Below are 18,391 nucleotides of genomic sequence, written 5' to 3'. Positions count from 1 at the left end.
CTGGATACTCTTCCCTTGTTGTAAGTTGGAATAATCAGAGGACTCAACTATTTTTTCTCTTTCAGCGATCACTGCCTATGTTGCCTGATATCCAATGTCTGAAAACTGCCATTTTAAATAATTTCTCCTATTGTAGTTGTTTCAGGCAGAGTGTATTCCTGTTCCTCATGCTGCATTTTACTGAAAGTAGAAGTATCTAGAAGAGTCAGATTTAATTACAGTCTTTTTTTCATTTTTATTTTTCCTAGTAAGGTTGAAATCAGAACAAGTTGAGTTAATTGGATGGTTATGAAGTCTCCAATTTTAATCACTGGTGTATAATGCAGCTCTTAAATAAGAGCAAACCCTGGATGAGGAGCCTACTCTTCCTATTACCTCAGGAATGCAATTCTGAATTTGTTGAGTTTGAGATTTATTCACCACTTATGAGAGACTCAAGAAGAAATAACTAATGGGCACTTAAATAATCCAAATGTGAGATGCAGAATAATGGTCGGACCTGCATTCTAGTTTAAAATATAAGATAGAGTCTAGAACATAGTAAAAATGTGTAGGAACAACCTTTCTGTTTTTTTTATCAACTTCAATACTATGACAGCTACTTAATATTAATGTCCTAAATTGATATATTTTTAATTATTATCTTAATTCAAAACTGAAGATTTTATGGCCATACTTGAAATATAATTGTACAATATTATTTAAATGTAACTCGTTTTTGTTGTTGTTGTTGTTTTTATGTAAAAATAATTAAGGAATAAGCAAGTTTAAAATCCTGGGGAAATTGTTCAGAGAACAATTCAGCCCCAAAGTAAGTTCAACCTGAGAAGATTAGGTCTCTGACAGAGATTGTGGTCTGGCAAGAAAATTGTATCTTCACAGCCACGGGGCTTTCTGGGTAGATCATCTAACAAATGTTAAATGAATAATAAATAATGGCAGGTTATTCCTCAGGGTCTGGGAAGGCATTTTTGACTGCAGTCCTTGATATTGCTCTCCATAAACTTTTCATCTCCATCTCAGCTAGGAAAGTAATTGCTTCTGGCCAGAGCTGGGGGTTCACAGGAGCAAGAAGTCCTTTTCTCACAGAATCTGGTAGGGTCCTCATCCTCCCCCATACAGAACCTACTCATGGGCCCTCCCTAGAATTTGAACAAGGCCAGAATCCATCATCAGAACTGGAATTCGAATTCTTTTATTGCGTCTGTAGTCAGGACTGTATGCATGATTTAATGTGCTATATATTTTATACTTTGAGTTAAAAACAGCTTCATTATTTTTTTTTAAGATTTTTATTTATTGATTCTTGAGAGACACAGAGAGAGAGAGGCAAAGACACAGGCGGAGGGAGAAGCAAGCTTCCTGCGGGGACCCTGATGTAGGATTCTGATCCCAGGACCCCAGGATCACGACCTGAACCAAAGGCAGATGCTCAACCCCTGAGCCATCCAGGTGCCCCTTAAAGCAGCTTTGTAGTTAATATATTGCTGAGGGCTATTGTTACTTGTGCTTGTTTCCCTCCCCCCTCCTTTTCTTTTGTAAAACCAGAACTCTGAAGGTTATAAAGAACCTCAGTCTTCTCATGGAGACAGAAGTCCCACTGGCCTCTGTGTACATACATACCATCCCCTATATCTATCTCCTTTATCTTCACATATTCATTTGACTAAAGAATATAAACAAAAAAACGCAATTGTATGCAATCCCCTAAAGCACTTTTGAGCATTTCTAGCAGCTTGCTTTTTAAAGATGTCATTAGCCAAGTACTTTGCAAAATATAAAGCAAGTTTCCAAGAAAGAGCCGTTCTAACTAGTAATCCTTGATGGGTTTTCCTGGGAAAACCTATATGGAAAGCAGAGATGATAACTAAACACACAAGTACCGGTGATTCTAGTATTACTATTGCATCTCATGCAATCTCCTCTGAATCTATTCTCTAAAGATTATTGATATAGAATCAGTAGTAAAGCGGCTCAGTATATCCGAACAAAAACATTCAAAGAAATTCAAAATAGACTTTAAATTTAGATTTTTGAATGTCATGACAGAGGACAAAACCAGACTAAATAGTTTACCCAAGTTCAAGACTTATTAAATAGATATAGTAATCAAGACTATGTGCTCTTGGGAAAGAGATGGACAACTAGGGTTGACACGAAATGAAAACCCATAAATACTCTCACATAACTATGCTTATTTTTGACAAAGCTACAAAAGTAATTTAATGAAGGAAAAATAGCCGTTCCAGCAAATGGTGTTAGAGAAGTGAACATCCATGGACCAAAACAGAAAACAAAACAAACAAGACTTTGACCTAAGCTTCATACTTTGTATGAAATTTAGCTCAAGATTGATCGTGAACTTAAATGCATAAAGTGGAAAAACATAAAATTCTAAAACATTTAGAGGAAAATATGGAAGATAATCTTTATGGATCTAGGGCTTAGCAAAGAGTTCTTAGAATTAACACCAAAAGTATAGTCCACGAAGCAAAACTTAATAATTTAAAATTTAAATTTGCTCAACAAATACCCCATTAAGAGAACAAAAAACAAGCCACGAAATGAGAAAATATTTGCAAACCACAGGGAATAATACTGATAATGGATGAAGGACGCCTAAACTCAGTAACAGACAATCCAATGAGAAAGTGCGCAAAAGATAGGAAGATACTCTTCCCAGAGGAGCCCATGCGGATGTTAAATAAGCACAGGAAAAAACTTCAACATCATGATCCAGTTAGATAAATGCAAATTAAAACCACAGTGAGATATTACCAGCCTCGCATCAGAATGGCTAAAATAAAGAATAATGACGGCACAAAATGCTGGCGAGGAGCGGAGGAAGGCGGCCACGTGTATAGGTGCTGCCCTGGAAAACTAAGCAGCAGCTTCTTAACAAAAAATTGGACACAAAACTGCCATATGACCCAGCAATTGCAATTGTGGACATTTATTCCGGGGAAACAAGAATGTATGTTCTTACAAAAACCTATATAGGAGTGAAGGTCAGACCTTGGAAACAGCCTTGCTGACCCTCAGACACGTCCGGTGGAGCAGAGCCACACACTCCTACCGGGGAACATCACTCAGCACTGAAAAAGAACAACTGCTTTGCACCGAGCTGGGGCCTTGTAGGGCCTAAGCCCCTGAGTGTCCGTGGCCGCCCGGTGGAAAGGCCCAGGTGCCTCTCAGGGTCGTGGGGTCGAGCTTCCCGAGGCGCTAGGAGATTAGCGGGAGTCCCTGTAAACCACCTGATGTGGCTCTGAGTCCCCCCACCGCCAACAGGAGATCACGGTGAGCAGGGGTGTGGGGCCCGAGGCTGCGCTGCAAGGTGCTGGGGCAGTGGGGCACCCAGAGGTGCAGACGCCTGGGCTGCACAGGCACCGCGTGACCCGGTGACCCTGGAGGGAGCAGCTCTGGGCCTCCTCTTCCCTTCCCAGTGTCATCCTTCACGACCCGTCTGTTCTCATTCTTCCTATCTGGGTGGCTGACACCTTTCCATCAAGCCCGCAGAATGTCTGTGTGAGTTGGAAGACGCATCCCCCCATGACTTCTTGTTTTCCACGAACCTTCGCATTGTTCGTTCTCAGCGGAGTCCGGGGACGTGCCACGTGCGAGGCGAAGCAGCAGGAGCTGAACCATCAACGCAACCATCGGCTCATCCTCTGACTCCCACTTGTGGGAAAATGTCAGCTTGTGAATTAGACTTTCCAAAATTTTCTTGTTGACATTTTCTATCCCCCTTTTTAATTCCCTCAGAAAAAAATATAACAAGAGCTGATCTGATAGTGCTCTCTGTTTCCCCAGTGTTGTTCTTAATGCCTATCAGCGTTACGTGCGAACATGCCAGGAAGAGTTGGGAAATCAGCCACGTCCCCTACACACACACTCACACACACTCACACACACATGCACACACACGCTCAGCCACTCCTGTTCAGAGGCTAGAATTAGTTGGGGGCTGATTCAGCCTGTTGTACAAAGCAAGAGCTTGCAATCGGTTCTAGGAATTCTTTGTGAGAACATATCATTGTAATAAATATTTCTGTCACTCTTAGGGGAAAAAAATCAGAATAAACAATGATCATCCGGAAAAGATCATTTAGTCCACATTCTCGCCTTTTGTATAAATGTGGGTGCTCAAAGATCTTTGATATGAAGAGCTCGTTGACCAGCTGATTTTAAGGAAGGTGTGACCAAGTTGTTTTGAACGAGTGAGTGGAATTTGAAAGCCTGGGGTGGGGAAGTACAAGATAAGGTAGGAACATGTTTGTATAATATTTAAGTATCATCCAGGGCACCTGGGCTCAATTGGTTCCGTCACCGACTTGGTTTCTGCTCAGGCCATGAACTCAGGGTCATGAGAAGGGCTCTGTGCTCAGTGAGGAGCCTGCTGGAAGATTCCCTCTGCCCCACTCTTGCCCACGTGCAAGCCCTCATGCACGCTCTCTCTCTCTAAAATAAATAAATAAATCCTTAAAATAAACAAACAAACACTATCGAGATGCCTTGGATTTAGATTATTTGCCAGAGTACCGTTGTCTAATTTAAGATTAGGAAAGTTTAAAAAATATATATATATATATGAGTTAAGACCTGGTTTGAGAGTAGGAAATCCCAAGGCCTGGGGTGCCTGGGTGGCTCAGTCGTAAAGTGTCTGCCTTCTGCTCAGATCCTGATCTCAGGGTCCTGGGATCGAGCCCCGAGTTAGGCTCCCTGCTCAGCGGGGAGTCTGCTTCTCCCTTTGTCTCTGCCACTCACCCCTGTAAAATGTCATACTATTGAGAGTACAAGATATAGTGCATGTATTTAGTTTTTAGGAAGCACTTTAAAATCGTCCTCACTATTTTATTATTGCTTATAAAATACGTTTTTGCCTATATGGATCGCAACTCTTATACAAGAGTAGGGTCAGAAAATCAACTCCTGTTGAATCCTCTTGATAATTTCTTTTACTCTGTTTATTTTTAAACTTTTACCCTGGACTTCCTTCCAAAAAGGATTGTGATTGGATTATAGATATTGCAATCTAAGATAATTTTTTAAAAATAGAGGCAGAAAGAGCATAGGGAAAATAAATACAGGAATATCAGTTGAAGCTAAATGCATTACAGTGCATTTAAGATAATGTCACACAGAGTCAGGTGTCTTTTTACCTTGGTGCTAAAGAGGATCCCAGCCTTCATGACATTAATATAATAGTGAAGCTCCTGAGCTGTTTCTTAGAATGCTCTGTAATAAAATCCTATAAAATAATCACAAGATATCACTCAGGAAAAGCAAGTCTTGTTACGACCCGGGTGGGCAGTGGGGGCGAGTTGAGGTGGGGAGGGCAGATGGAGGGGAAATGACACACTTTCATTTAGTTCAGGTGTTTGGTATCCTACTGGCTTGACTCAATATTTTATCTAAAGAATGACTATCATTGTTTTTGTTTTTTTTTTTATTATTATTGGAGTTCAATTTGCCAACATATAGCATAATACCCAGTGCTCATCCCATCATTGTCTTTGAATGTTAATCAATTATTTTTATCTATTTTTTTATTTTTACCATGAAAGACTTCAAATATATAGAAAAGCACAGAAAATATTAGTAACAATACCAGTACACCCACTATCCCATGAATCCACGATGCAGATCTTTAAAATTAATAACAATGTATGATGTTCATTCCATGTATTTTTTCCAAAAAGAAATAAATATTCCAAATAACATCTAAAGCCCCCCAAAACTCATTATTTCCACTAGAGGTAATCACTGGCCTCACTGCCATCCATCCACGATGCCATACGTCCTCAACATCTGTGTGTATCCATAAGCAATTTATAGCACTGTGTTGAGAGTGGGTTTTTTTAAGTTTTATATAACTTTTCTCATTCTATCAGTGTATTTTTACAATATATTTTTCTTAGGAACTGTATCAATGTGTATTATTAGATATTAACAGATAACTATTATAATAACTATTAATAGATCTAGTTCATTCATTTTAATTTTTGTATAGCATTAGATCTTATGTTAAAAGACAATCTTATCAACTCCTCTAGTCGTGGACAATATTTTTTTCCCTTGTAATATTCTTGCCCATGGCTCGTTGTGCGCACGTATGAATTTCTCCAGAGAAGATCAGTACCATTGAAATTGCTCAGTTCCAGAGTACGGACACCTCCGGTTTTACTAGGCATCACCAAGACGGCTTTCAGGAGTGACCATTCGCATCTATCCTCCCAGCAGTGATGCACAGGAGTTCTCACTTGCCCACAACGTACAGGAGTTCTCACTTGCCCACATCCTTTTCAACGTTTGTTGTTAGACATTTCAATTCTCGCCATTCTCATAGGAATTCTGTCTTGATACTGCTTTAACATTTTTCTAATATGTTCTGAGGTTGACCATTTTTCCATATATTTATTAGCCAGCCCTCAGAATTTCATGTTCTTTGAAGTGTCTATAAATTGGGTTTCCCTAATGTTCTGCTATTTCTTTTTATTGATTCATAGTAATTCTTTTTTTTTAATTTATATTTTAAATAACAGTCTTCATGCTGGTTGGCAGGTTGTTGTTGTTTTTCATGATGGATTATCTTTGAACCAATTTGTTAATTTTAATGTAGTAAAACTTATGAGTTGTTTTCTTTAGCATTTTGTGGTTTCTGCCCTTTTTGCCCTTATGGGTATACTCTATGCACTCATTTAGGAAACCCATCCCTGTGCCCCAATGTCATAAAGCTATTTTCTTATGTTTTGCAGCAATCTCATCTATAATATTAGTTTATAATTTTTCTTTCTTTGTCTTTGTCCAATTTCCTTATCAAAGTTATGATACTCATCATGTGAGTTAAATATCTTTCCCACTTTTTCTATTCCCTGAAGTCATTTCTGTTTGCTATAGACTATCTTTCTTCCAAGAGTCGAGAGAAATTGACTACATAAGTATCTAGAATTTTCCCACAAAATTTTACTGTAAAAGTTCAGATATAGCAAAGTCGAATGAGTTTTAGTGAAGGTCCCCGTATCTACTACCTAGATTGTACCACTAACATTTTACTCTACTTGCTTTATCACGGATCTGTCCATCTCTCCATCCCTCTGCCCAACTAGACTCTTGGGGATAAATAGATTTGATTCTGCCTTGACGTAATAAATCAATTCGGACTTTAAAAAGTTTATTATGAATGACTTTCACCTCAGTTTTCAGTATTATCAGAATAAAGTTTTCGATACTATCCTATTATTTTGTCTATTATATCTGTAACTGAGCCCATCTCTCCATTATATTTTTTTTTACAAATTGGTTGATCATGAACTATTTCACAAAACCTCTCAGTACATCACAACAAATCAATTTGAGACAATGTTCTGTGACCACAATGTAATAAAATTAGTAGCTAATAATATAAAGATAGTTCAAAATAACCTCAAGCGTTACACGTTTTAAAAACATCTTTAATAAATGATCATACGGCGTGAATTGTAAGTCATGCTGGTGTGTTTGTTACGTATGTTCCATAAGTTGCTTCCAGTAGCATCTCGGTGCTGTCAGCATGTCTCTACCGAGCGATTTGTGCTCGTATGCCCTGTGCATTTTCCTCTGTGCTACGGCTGTTGAGATCCTGCTGTGTGTGCTTTCATAAGATTCCAGCCTTCTCCTCATAGGTCCCCGTGGATTTTATGTTGTGACGTCGTGGTCAGAACAAGCACCTGTTCCGTGAGCTGCCGTGCCTGTGGATTCCACACGATGCCCAGTGATTCACTGTAATCCGTCCTGCTCCTGTCACTTGTGCACCGTGGGAGAAGCTGCCGTCTCCCCCGTTCCTGTGGGACGCAGCCTGTGTCACCGCTTTCCTGACTTGGATCTCTGCTCCTAGTCAGGTTAGGCCATCACCCTTTTGCGACCGGGCCCAGGCGCTGCTCGAAGAACACTGGCTGCACACAGAGAAGAGCAGTGGAGCCCCGGCTGCTCCCACTGTGTGTCCCGGGCCCCAGACACCCCCGGTGTCGGGCACTGGCCCTGAGGACTTGGGGGCCAGGGCTGCTCCCCACCCCTTCCCCAGTAGCGGGGGACAGCGGGCACTCGGGGCTGGCCTGGGCCCGGCTCCCACGACAGGGCCAGCGTCCTCCTGGGCGCAGGCCTGCCCCGCGGCTCTCGGGCTCCCACTCACACTCAGGGCAGCAGCCCTAAGGGCACTTAGGGCTTCCTACACTGGGCCCATTCCCTGTCGCCTCACCGCTTTCTTAAAGGTGGAAAATTAGTTTAACTCTGATTTAGCGGCAGCAGGATCAGTGGGGGACGCGTCCTCAGCATTTCCCTCCTGCCCTTCCCGTTAGGGTGCAGCCGGCGCCGCCAGGCAGGTTGGGTCAGCACCCGCGTGCCTGTGCAAAAACACGCAAAGGCAGCCGGACATAATTCATTATTTGGAATTATACGCCTAAAATCTCGCCGGTGACAATAGAAGATTCTAAACGATCCTCACAGGATTTGTTGTTGTTGTTATTTTTTCCCTTCTTCATTCGTTTGGTGCTATTTTCTAAAGCCTTGCTAACTGCCTTTGCACACTTATCCCGTGGTGTTCGGCGGGGTTCACATAGATGAGGGGCATCTGCACCCGCACGGCCCCCCAGCCGCCGAGGGGAGCACCTGACCTGTGTCTTCCTGGGGCTGAGCCCCCCCCCAACGGCCACCTGCTGAGGCTGCGCCAGGCCTGCCCCATCTGCTGGCCGCGGGTCTGGGCGCTGCAAAGCCAGGGGGGCCCGGGAGGGAGGCCCCCGGACTCAGGCAGGACAGACGTGCAGACAGGCGGCCCTCCTTGGGCCTGGACGCCGCCCATCCCAGGGTGCTGCTCGCTGCCTGTGGTCGCTGCAGGCACCCACCGGCCTGGCAGCAGTGCCCGGAGCAGCCCCCCAGGAGCCCCAAGCATGGCCTCCAGCCACAAAGGCCCTGGGGGTGTGGGGCCAGAGCATCCCTGGGGAGGCCTGGGGGTGCGGGGCCAGAGCATCCCTGGGGAGGGGGCCTGGGGGTGCGGGGCTGGAGCATCCCTGGGGAGGGGGCCTGGGGGTGCGGGGCGAGAGCATCCCTGGGGAGGGACCTGGGGGACACAGGGACCTGGGGCAGCCACCAGCACCAGTTGCCTGGGCCCGGGGTGACACCTGTCTTACTCCTAATCTGCAGGAGACATGATGGTGGGGAGCAGGGAGGCTGTCCTAGCAACACGAGGTCTAAGATCCCATGTGGACAAAAGCAAATACAATCCTTTTTCCTGGGGATTCCTGGGGGGCTCAGTGGTTTAGCACCACCTCTGGCTCAGGGCGTGACCCCAGGGTTCCGGGATCGAGTCCCGTGTTGGGCTCCCTGCATGGAGCCTGCTTCTCCCTCTGCCTGGGTCTCTGCCTCTCTCTCTCCCTCTCTCTCTCTCTCTCTCTCTGTCTCTATGAATAAATAAATAAATCTGAAAAGAAAAGAAAAGAAAAGAAAAGAAAAGAAAAGAAAAGAAAAGAAAAGAAAAGAAAAGAAAAGAAAAGAAAAGAAATCCGTTTTCCCTGACCAGAAGTGACACGGATAGTGCTGGGTTCGGGAACGGGTGTCGTGGCCGTGACCAAGTGGCCTGAGGCCTTTGGAGCTGCGGCGGCGACAGCACAGCCACCAGCCTTGCGCGGCGACACTGTCCCCGATACTGGGACCCCCGGGGGGGGCTGACGCCCAGCCCCAGGCCCTGTCTCCATCGCCGTCCGCCACACACCACTGGGGGGATGCGATCCCAGCAGATTCAAGGATGTGAGAGTGGGAGGTCGACCTGGAATGACAGTCTCACTCTAAGTTTTGTCTTATGTTCGTGCTTCGTCCATATATGTGTTTCCCTTAATATATATTCATAATACGACACACGATGACATGCCTGTTCCCTGAGTTCCCAACGGCAGCAGAGAACGTCTGTGCACGAGGAGCCCACGTGGCACTTCTGGGGGAACCCACGCTGGGGCACCTGGGGATGCTGCAGTGCCTGGGCCCACGGTGCTAGGGAGTGAGAGCCCCCAGCCGCCAGGTGACCCCTGACAGTAGCCACACTCCGCTCCCACCGGGATGACCGACCATTTTCACTTACCCTCATTTTTTTTCCCCAACAATTGATATTTGCAACTTTCCTATAATCTCAGCCCACTTGGTGAACAGATAATCAGTATTTGATGATTTAAGTCTGCATTTCCCTGATTGATAATGAGAATATTTTTAATTTCTTCTCTGAATTGCTTCTTCATGTTTTCCCATTTATGTTTCTGTTGAGCTGTTGGGCTTCTGTTCGTCAAACTACCATCTCCTTGTACCTTCTTGTTTGTAATCCTTTGACACTTGCAGCCGTGTCCAATCGTCCTGATAAACAATTGTCTTTTGCCTTTGTTTATTTTGTTTTTTTTTTAATAGAAGTGTTTAGGTTTAAACCCTCATCAAATTAGCTTTTAATCCTCATTAAGTTTTTATCAAACTAATGTCTCTTTTCTTTTTTATTCTATACGTATCTTATTTAAGAAGAGCCTTCTCTTCTCCAGTTAGAAAGTTATTTTCTACAGTTTCTTTTAAAATATTTGTTTTGCTTTTCACATTTGTTTTTAACCCATTTAAAATGTATTTTGGTAAACACTGAGAATAAGCATCTATGTTAAGGCTTTCAGTATGAATAAACCTATTGCCCTGGTAATATAAGTTGAGAAGTCTAATATTTTCCCAGGCGATTGGCAAGACTATCTTCTCACGTGCCACATTAGAATAATCCCCGTGCTAGCATTTTCATCTCTTTCATTGACCTATTGGTTCTATTTTTTAAAAAATAAAGTTTTAATATAAATTTTAAATAAGATTTTTTCAGATAATTTTAGATTTACAGAAAGTTGCAAAGACAGTATAATATTTATGTCTTGCACCCAATTTCCCCTATTATTGACATCTTAATAGGTAAGATATATTGGAATTAAGAAACCAATATTGGAACATTATTATTAAATAAAGTACTTTCTTTAATCCTGTTTTCTTAGTTTTACCTAATGTCCTTTTTCTGCTCCAGGATAAGACCACCTTCAGGTGTCATATCTCCTTAGGCTCTCCCAACAATTTCTCGGACACTCTTTGTTTTAACAATCTTGACGATGTTGAGAGGTCCTGGTCAGGTAGTTTGTAGAATGCCACTCTACTGGGGTTTTTTTATTTTATTTTATTTTATTTTATTTTATTTTATTTTATTTATTTTATTTTATTTTATTTATTTTATTATTTTATTTTATTTTTTATATAAATTTATTTTTTATTGGTGTTCAATTTGCCAACATATAGAATAACACCCAGTGCTCATCCCATCAAGTGCCCCCCTCAGTGCCCGTCATCCAGTCACCCCCACCCCCTGCCCTCCTCCCCTTCCACCACCCCTAGTTTGTTTCCCAGAGTTAGGAGTCTCTCATGTTCAGTCTCCCTTTCTGATATTTCTATTGGGGTTTTTCTAATGTTTTTTTTTTTTTTTTCTCATGATTAGACTGGGCCTCTAGGTATTTTGATCTGCTTGGGTGCCTGCCCTGCTCTCCTCAGAAAGCTTCATTATGTGAGTAATACAACGTTTCGTACCTTCTTGGTGCTTGTGTAGCTTATTAGCCTGACATAGGAACTAAGTCTGAGGAGGAAGGGAGACCAGCAATCCTGCCTCAGCAGGGTGCCCATCACGGTTACTGTTGGTCATTAAAACAAATTAAGATCTTTGAATTGAGGCCCTAAACTGTATTCTGGTGAATGTTTACAGAGCAACTAAATATTCTTTTAAACTTCTCACCAGGATATCAATTATGAACCTGTGATGATAGATTTTATGTTGCATCTGTCTGACTTTCCCCTGTGGCTCCACATGATACTTTCTCTGGGACTGTCGTCATTTTCTTATATTAAAAAGAAGAAGAAAAGAAAAAGAAAATGCTTTAAAGCTTTCCTTCTAATATTTTGGTATTTGATACAGCTTTGAATTTATTTTGTGCTGCTATAAGGACAAGATACAACTTAATTTTTTCTATATACATGACCAACTATTCTAAAACTGGTTGTTGAATGCCCCTATTTTACCCCACTAGTTTGAAAGACTCTGCCATATAAAAGATTTCCATGTACGGTTGTGCGATGCCACCACAGACTTCTAGAAGGGGGAGCCTCCAGCTTAGGCCCCGTGCTTCAGGGGGTCTGCTGTTGTTCCCCTCCAGGCACAGACCTTCTCATGCAGAGAGGAGACGGCGACGCAAGAGACTTACCCACCCGGAGCCCGAGTCCCAGCTTTAGACCTAGCCAGCGATAGACCCCCGGGATCCCAGAATCTTATGCCCAGACAACTGTGGGTGCACTGGTGTGGCTGCAGCGAGCCCCCCCAAGGGCAGACCACACCGCAGTAAGCATGGGGGCTGTGCTGTCCACGGCAGGAGCCTGGATGTGCAGGCCACGGTCCCGGCGTCCACACACAGGTGCGCATGAGACCCTCGGGGATGGAAAGAGAACAGGGTTAGGCTGAGACTCGGGAGCTGGAGCTGAGGTCTACTCCTCCCATAGCACCACATCCTGAGACAGAACTCCAGGAATCCAAGAATTATAAATTCAGATCTTGCATTCCAAATATATATACATATAAATGTGCATATATCAAAATGAAAAGATAAAACATATTTCGCTTCATTGTTTGCTAGCTTGATTAAATGGCATATGGGTTTTCGTTTGCACTCTTGCCCGAGACCCTACAAAGGTTAAGGGGCATCTTGTGTTTGTGTATATTTCTAGGTTCTTTATCATGTTCCATTGGACCATTTGTCTAGTCCTGTTTCAATAACATTCTGCCTTCATTAGAAAAAATGAGTGGGAAATATCAGAAAGGGAGACAGAACATGAGAGACTCCTAAGTCTGGGAAACAAACTAGGGGTGGTGGAAGGGGAGGAGGGCGGGGGGTGAGGGTGACTGGGTGACAGGCACTGAGGGGGGCACTTGACGGGATGAGCACTGGGTGTTATTCTATATGTTGGCAAATTGAACACCAATAAAAAATAAATTTATTAAAAAAATAATAAATCTCAAAAAACAATTCCCTAGATAACTACTTAAGAATTTGGGGTATTAAAAAAATAAAGAAAAAAGAACTCAGGCTATTAAAATGAACATTAAATGTTCAAACAAATATACATAAAATGTTTATTTTTAAGGTCTTGACTGTTAAGTAGTGACTTTTTTAACATAAAAATTCTATAAAAATACCACTTAGGTATTTGGAGGAAAAAAATTCAGAATATATGGTCTAATTACTTGTTGGTATGTAGTGGTTGCATATGTGTGTCCGTATAATCACCTATCTTTTCAACATTTAGGATATTTATATAAAGTATTTGTGCTTAGACATGTACAATTTTGTTTACTACCTAACTAGTAAGTGGATTTATATTTAAATGTAAATGTCTTTGCAGAGTTCAATGTGTTGAAATTCCTAATTTTCATACTAGACATTTCAAAATTTGCATGTATAATTGCACATTCCTTCACGCAAATAAAAACTTAGTTTTTGCCCTCCTGGAAAAAAAATTCTGCCTTAATTAATATAATAATTAATCGAAAGGGCAATTCTCCTGCCAATTTTATTCAAAATCATCTTCATTATTTTTGTCCTTTTTTTCTTCCAGTATAAATTTGTGGGGCCAGAGTAGCAAGTTAAAAAAAAAAAAGTCTCCTTTGAGCTATCACTTTGAATAAAAACTGTTTCATTCTCTTTTTAATTTAAAAGCTCCCTTTTAGCCTAATTTATGAATTTTCTCATATTTTAACTTCCCGCCATTAGTTCTACCTTAGTCTCTCTGTCAGTGGTTCTAGACCAGAAGTGATTTCTGCCCTCCAAGGGACATTGGATGATGTCCGGAGACATTTTTTGGTTGTCACAGCTGAAGTGAGGGGTGCCCCTGGCATCTAGTGAGTAGAGACCAGAGATTCCCAGGGCAGTCCCCACAACAGATTGTCTGACCAAAAATGTCACTAGTGCGAAGGTTGAGAACCCTGTTCCAGACGACACAGGAACACGTAGAAGCCGTCATGACGCACCCTACTCACAAGTGTACATCAGAAGTGTGTGTACTTATTTGCACATACGTGAGCGTATTGTAATCGGCGCTTAGCTGACCACTTTCTCACCCACTGCCTTCAGCTGAGATTCTCCGAGCGATTTACCAACAAGATCGTGTTAATCCTCACCCGGTGCTCCACAAATAGGTGACACCACGATTCCACTGGCTTTGTTAATTCAGAGACACAGATTAAGCGCCTTACCAGTGCTCCTTAAAAAAGGAAAACTCTTGAAAAACATGTTCCATGAAGTCCTCTGTTTCAGCTATTATGTGATAGTTGATAGTTTCTTCCTTTCTTCTGCTTATGAAAGTTGGATGACTTTTCTTTTTTTTTATAAATTTATTTTTTATTGGCGTTCAATTTGCCAACATATAGAATAACAGCCAGTGCTCATCCCATCAAGTGCCCCCCTCAGTGCCCGTCACCCATTCACCCCCACCCCCCGCCCACCTCCCCTTCCACTACCCCTAGTTCGTTTCCCAGAGTTAGGAGTCTCTCATGTTCTGTCTCCCTTTCTGATATTTCCCACTCATTTCTTCTCCCCCTCTATTCCCTTTCACTATTTTTTATATTCCCCAAATGAATGAGACCATATAATGTTTGTCCTTCTCCGACTGACTTACTTCACTCAGCATCATACCCTCCAGGTCCATCCACGTCGAAGCACATGGTGGGTATTTGCCATTTCTAATGGCTGAGGAATATTCCATTGTATACAGAGACCACATCTCCTTTATCCATCATCTGTCAATGGACACTGAGGCTCCCTCCACAGTGTGGCTACTGTGGACATTGCTGCTGTGAACATCGGGGTGCAGGTGTCCCGGCGTTTCCCTGCATCTGTATCTTTGGGGTAAATCCCCAACAGTGCAATTGCTGGGTCGTAGGGCAGGTCTATTTTTCACTCTTTGAGGAACCTCCACACAGTTTCCCAGAGAGGCTGCACCAGGTCACATTCCCACCCACAGTGCAGGAGTGTTCCCCTTTCTCCACATCCTCTCCAACATGTGTGGTTTCCTGTCTTGTTAATTTTCCCCATTCTCACTGGTGTGAGGTGGGATCTCATGGTGGTTTGGATGACTTTTCTTCAGGCAACAATACACTTCCTACTTTTCAACATGCTGTTGAACTCTAAGTACCTAATTCTTAACATAGAAAAGGAGTCTGATTTTAATACACATTTAAAAACTTGATCTGGGTGGGTAGAAATATTTTCATACTTGAAGAAAAAAAATCTAAGGAAAGCTTTTATAAAAGATTGTAATGGTTTAGTGATTAAGAATCTGAAAAGAGCAGATGCTGTAAAGGAATTTACTGAACTGGGATCCCTGGATGGCCCAGCGGTTTAGCACCTGCCTTCAGGCCCAGGGCTTGACCCTGGAGACCCGGGATTGAGTCTCATGTCAGGCTCCCTGCATGGAGCCTGCTTCTTCCTCTGCCTGTGTCTCTGCCCTCTCTCTCTCTCTCTCTCTCCTCTCTCTCTATGTCTATCATGAATGAAGAAATAATATCTTTAAAAAAAAAAGAATTTACTGAACTAATGAGGATAAGCAATGCCATTAGGTTTTAGACTTGATTTGTAAGCTTAATATTTGAAAGTAAAGTGATCTTCAGTAATTCTGAAGGGATTATTACTAAACACAGTGATTCTTAGGGAATTATAAATCTGTAAGTGGCTAGAAAAGAGTATTTCATGCTGAAGGCACTGGTCATGAGGGCAAGTCCAACCTCCTTGCTCCCCCAGCTGGTGGGATCATACTTCCGAGTGTGTGATGATTGACTTTAAGTGTCAACTACGTTGAGCCACGGTGCCAAGTATGTGGTCAAACATTTTTCTGGATAATTCTGTGATAATCATTGCTTTGGGTGAGATCAGCATTTAAAACAGTAATTTAGAATAAAGCTCATTACCCTCCTTACGGTGGATGGGCCTCATCAGGTGAATTCCTGAGAACTGTAGGCTGACCTCCTAGCAAGAGGGAATTATTCTGCGGCAGATGGCCTGTGTCCTTGAAGTGCGGCGTTGGCTCTTCCTGGATCTCCTGCCTGCCATCCCACCCTGCAGGTTTCAGATTTGCCAGCCTCAATAATCATATGAGTCAATTCCTTAAAATAGGTATCTTTCCGCACACACACACACTCACACACACACACCCTATTGGTTCTGTTTCTCTAGAAAACTCTGAGTAATACAGTATGTCATGAAATCCTTTAAAAAATTCTTTATTATGATCAACAATATGAAGGAAGATGGCTTGAGAGACATATACTTTGAACTAAAAGGAATTATACCCTGTGTCAAGTAGCCAGCTGTATTTTCTTTTATTTAGACAACAGGTTTACACACCTTTTTGTCTTCTCTACTCTCAGATCCCATCAACGTGTTGTGAGTTTCGCAGACTTGCTGAGACAAATACTGTACATGCAGTTCTCCTGCCCTTGAACATAAGGGAAACTGGATTTCCTAGGAGTTCTTGCAATTAGGCAGGCCAGTGGGACTGGTCTTGGCTAAAGGAATGTGAATGGAAATGACCGGGTCGCTTCCAGGTCGAGGCGGTCCTCAGGCTCTCTACGCCTCCTACAGCAAACCCTGAGACCTGACGCTGAGTTGTCTGCGCCTCCCTTAACCAGGATCCTCGAGTGATTCTGTGGAGCAGAGCCCGCCTCTGCCTGGCCCTGACACAGAAATAAACCTTTATGGTCTTTAACTGCTGGAATTCACCGCTAATAGGTTGCCCGGGCATGGCCTAGTGTGTCCTGACCAATACATGTGCCGTGCTTCCTGCGGGCCCTACAGAAATACTAGGAGAAAAGTTGATTGCGACTATTCCCTTCTGGAACACGGTCACAGTCTCTAAAGGGATAATAAGGTGAACCCAGAATTAACACAATATAATCAAGAATTAATAAAGTTCTAAAATTAGCACCACCATGTTAACTGATACTCTGACTAAATTCAAACGTATTTGAATCAGTTTATGTCTCACAGTTTTTCTGACATCGTCCAACTCATCTCAGGTACCATGGCTTCCTTACCACGGTGACATAAAAATTAGGAAGATGGCTAGTTTTCTAACGTCGCGAGCTTCTCAGAGAAACACATTTCACAAATATCAGCACAAGTGTCATCTAAGGCTAATATTCCAGGCATGTACAAATCAAAGAAGAGTGATTATGTAATTTTAGACCCATTAATGTACCATCATCGTTAATCTCTATCATCGGGAGCTGGAGATTGATAGACTCTCTCTTCTACTTCTTCTCCTTCTAGAAATGATGGAACATAGATATCACAATGAATGTTTTTTTGGTTCCTGAGCTAGACTTCCCACCTATGTGGATCAGGAGAAGAAGAAGAAGAAGGAGAAGAAGAAGAAGAAGAAGAAGAAGAAGAAGAAGAAGACAAGCATACGACTACATGACTAACGATCAGAGACGCAGACGAACTACCCTGCCTCCGCTCATCCATATCCTCTCACTCCTCCCCTCCTCCTCCGCCTCCTCCTCCAATACGAAGAAGAAGAAGAAGAAAAATGCTTGAAGCTCAAACTTATCTCAGCAGCAATAGTCACTGGTCTTAGTCATCTGCTCTGCTCGAGCAAACTGTTTTTCAACTCTGAAAGTCATGAGGACGGTACTGGATTTGCCTGACTCTGTGCACCCCCTGGATTTACTCTCTTATGATGCTGAGCTAGTCATTTAATCAACCTCACCTTCAATTTCCTCAATTCAGAAATAAATGTGTTACTATGTAGCTCATACAGGTCTAATTGGTGGTTTAAAATGACTCAAAATTATTGATGAATAAATATAAGAATGGAGGGGTGGGTGGTAATCACAAGATCCATAGACTGCGATAATGCTTGTGAAAATGTTTTCTAAATGACCGAGAGTTCGAGAGCATAGAGTATCATCAATCAAACAGTGTTTTGAAGACATTTTCTCTAATGTTTATTTATTTTTTTTTTAGATTTTATGTATTTATTCATGAGAGACAGAGAGAGAGAGGCAGAGGCAGAGGCAGAGGGAGAAGCAGGCTCCATGCAGGGATCCTGATGTGGGACTCGATCCCGGGTCTCCAGGATCATGCCCTGCGGCAAAGGCAGATGCTCAAGCACTGAGCCACCCGGGCGTCCCTCTAATGCTTATTAGATGGGAGTCTAAAACCCGACGGGTTGACAATGTGGGGTTCTTAGGGCTTCTGTGAGCGCTTAGTGGGCTCCTCGGCAGCTGGAGACTTCCCTCGGCAGCAACCCGAGCAGAGGAAGCTCC

At 42.6% G+C, this 18,391-nt stretch overlaps 1 protein-coding gene across 2 annotated transcripts in view; it reads left to right on the top strand.

Annotated features, from left to right (window-relative positions):
- SLC13A1 (solute carrier family 13 member 1) overlaps positions 1 to 17,408 on the top strand; it is a 104,640-nt gene extending 87,232 nt beyond the window's left edge. Inside the window, exon 16 of one of the 2 annotated variants that reach the window (XM_038557516.1) lies at positions 17,391 to 17,408. The gene's annotated coding sequence lies outside the window, so the exon portion shown is untranslated. Of the gene's footprint in view, positions 1 to 7,661; positions 8,479 to 17,390 lie in introns of those variants that run through there. The other variant, XM_038557515.1, reaches the window with a different exon arrangement.
- The last annotated feature ends 983 nt before the right edge of the window (positions 17,409 to 18,391 follow it).

This window comes from Canis lupus, chromosome 14 (assembly GCF_011100685.1).
Source record: "Canis lupus familiaris isolate Mischka breed German Shepherd chromosome 14, alternate assembly UU_Cfam_GSD_1.0, whole genome shotgun sequence".
In the NCBI taxonomy this organism is placed as follows: Eukaryota; Metazoa; Chordata; class Mammalia; order Carnivora; family Canidae; genus Canis; species Canis lupus.
The sequence above is the reverse complement of the archived record's forward strand: the minus strand, read 5'-3'. Positions and strand labels throughout refer to the sequence as shown.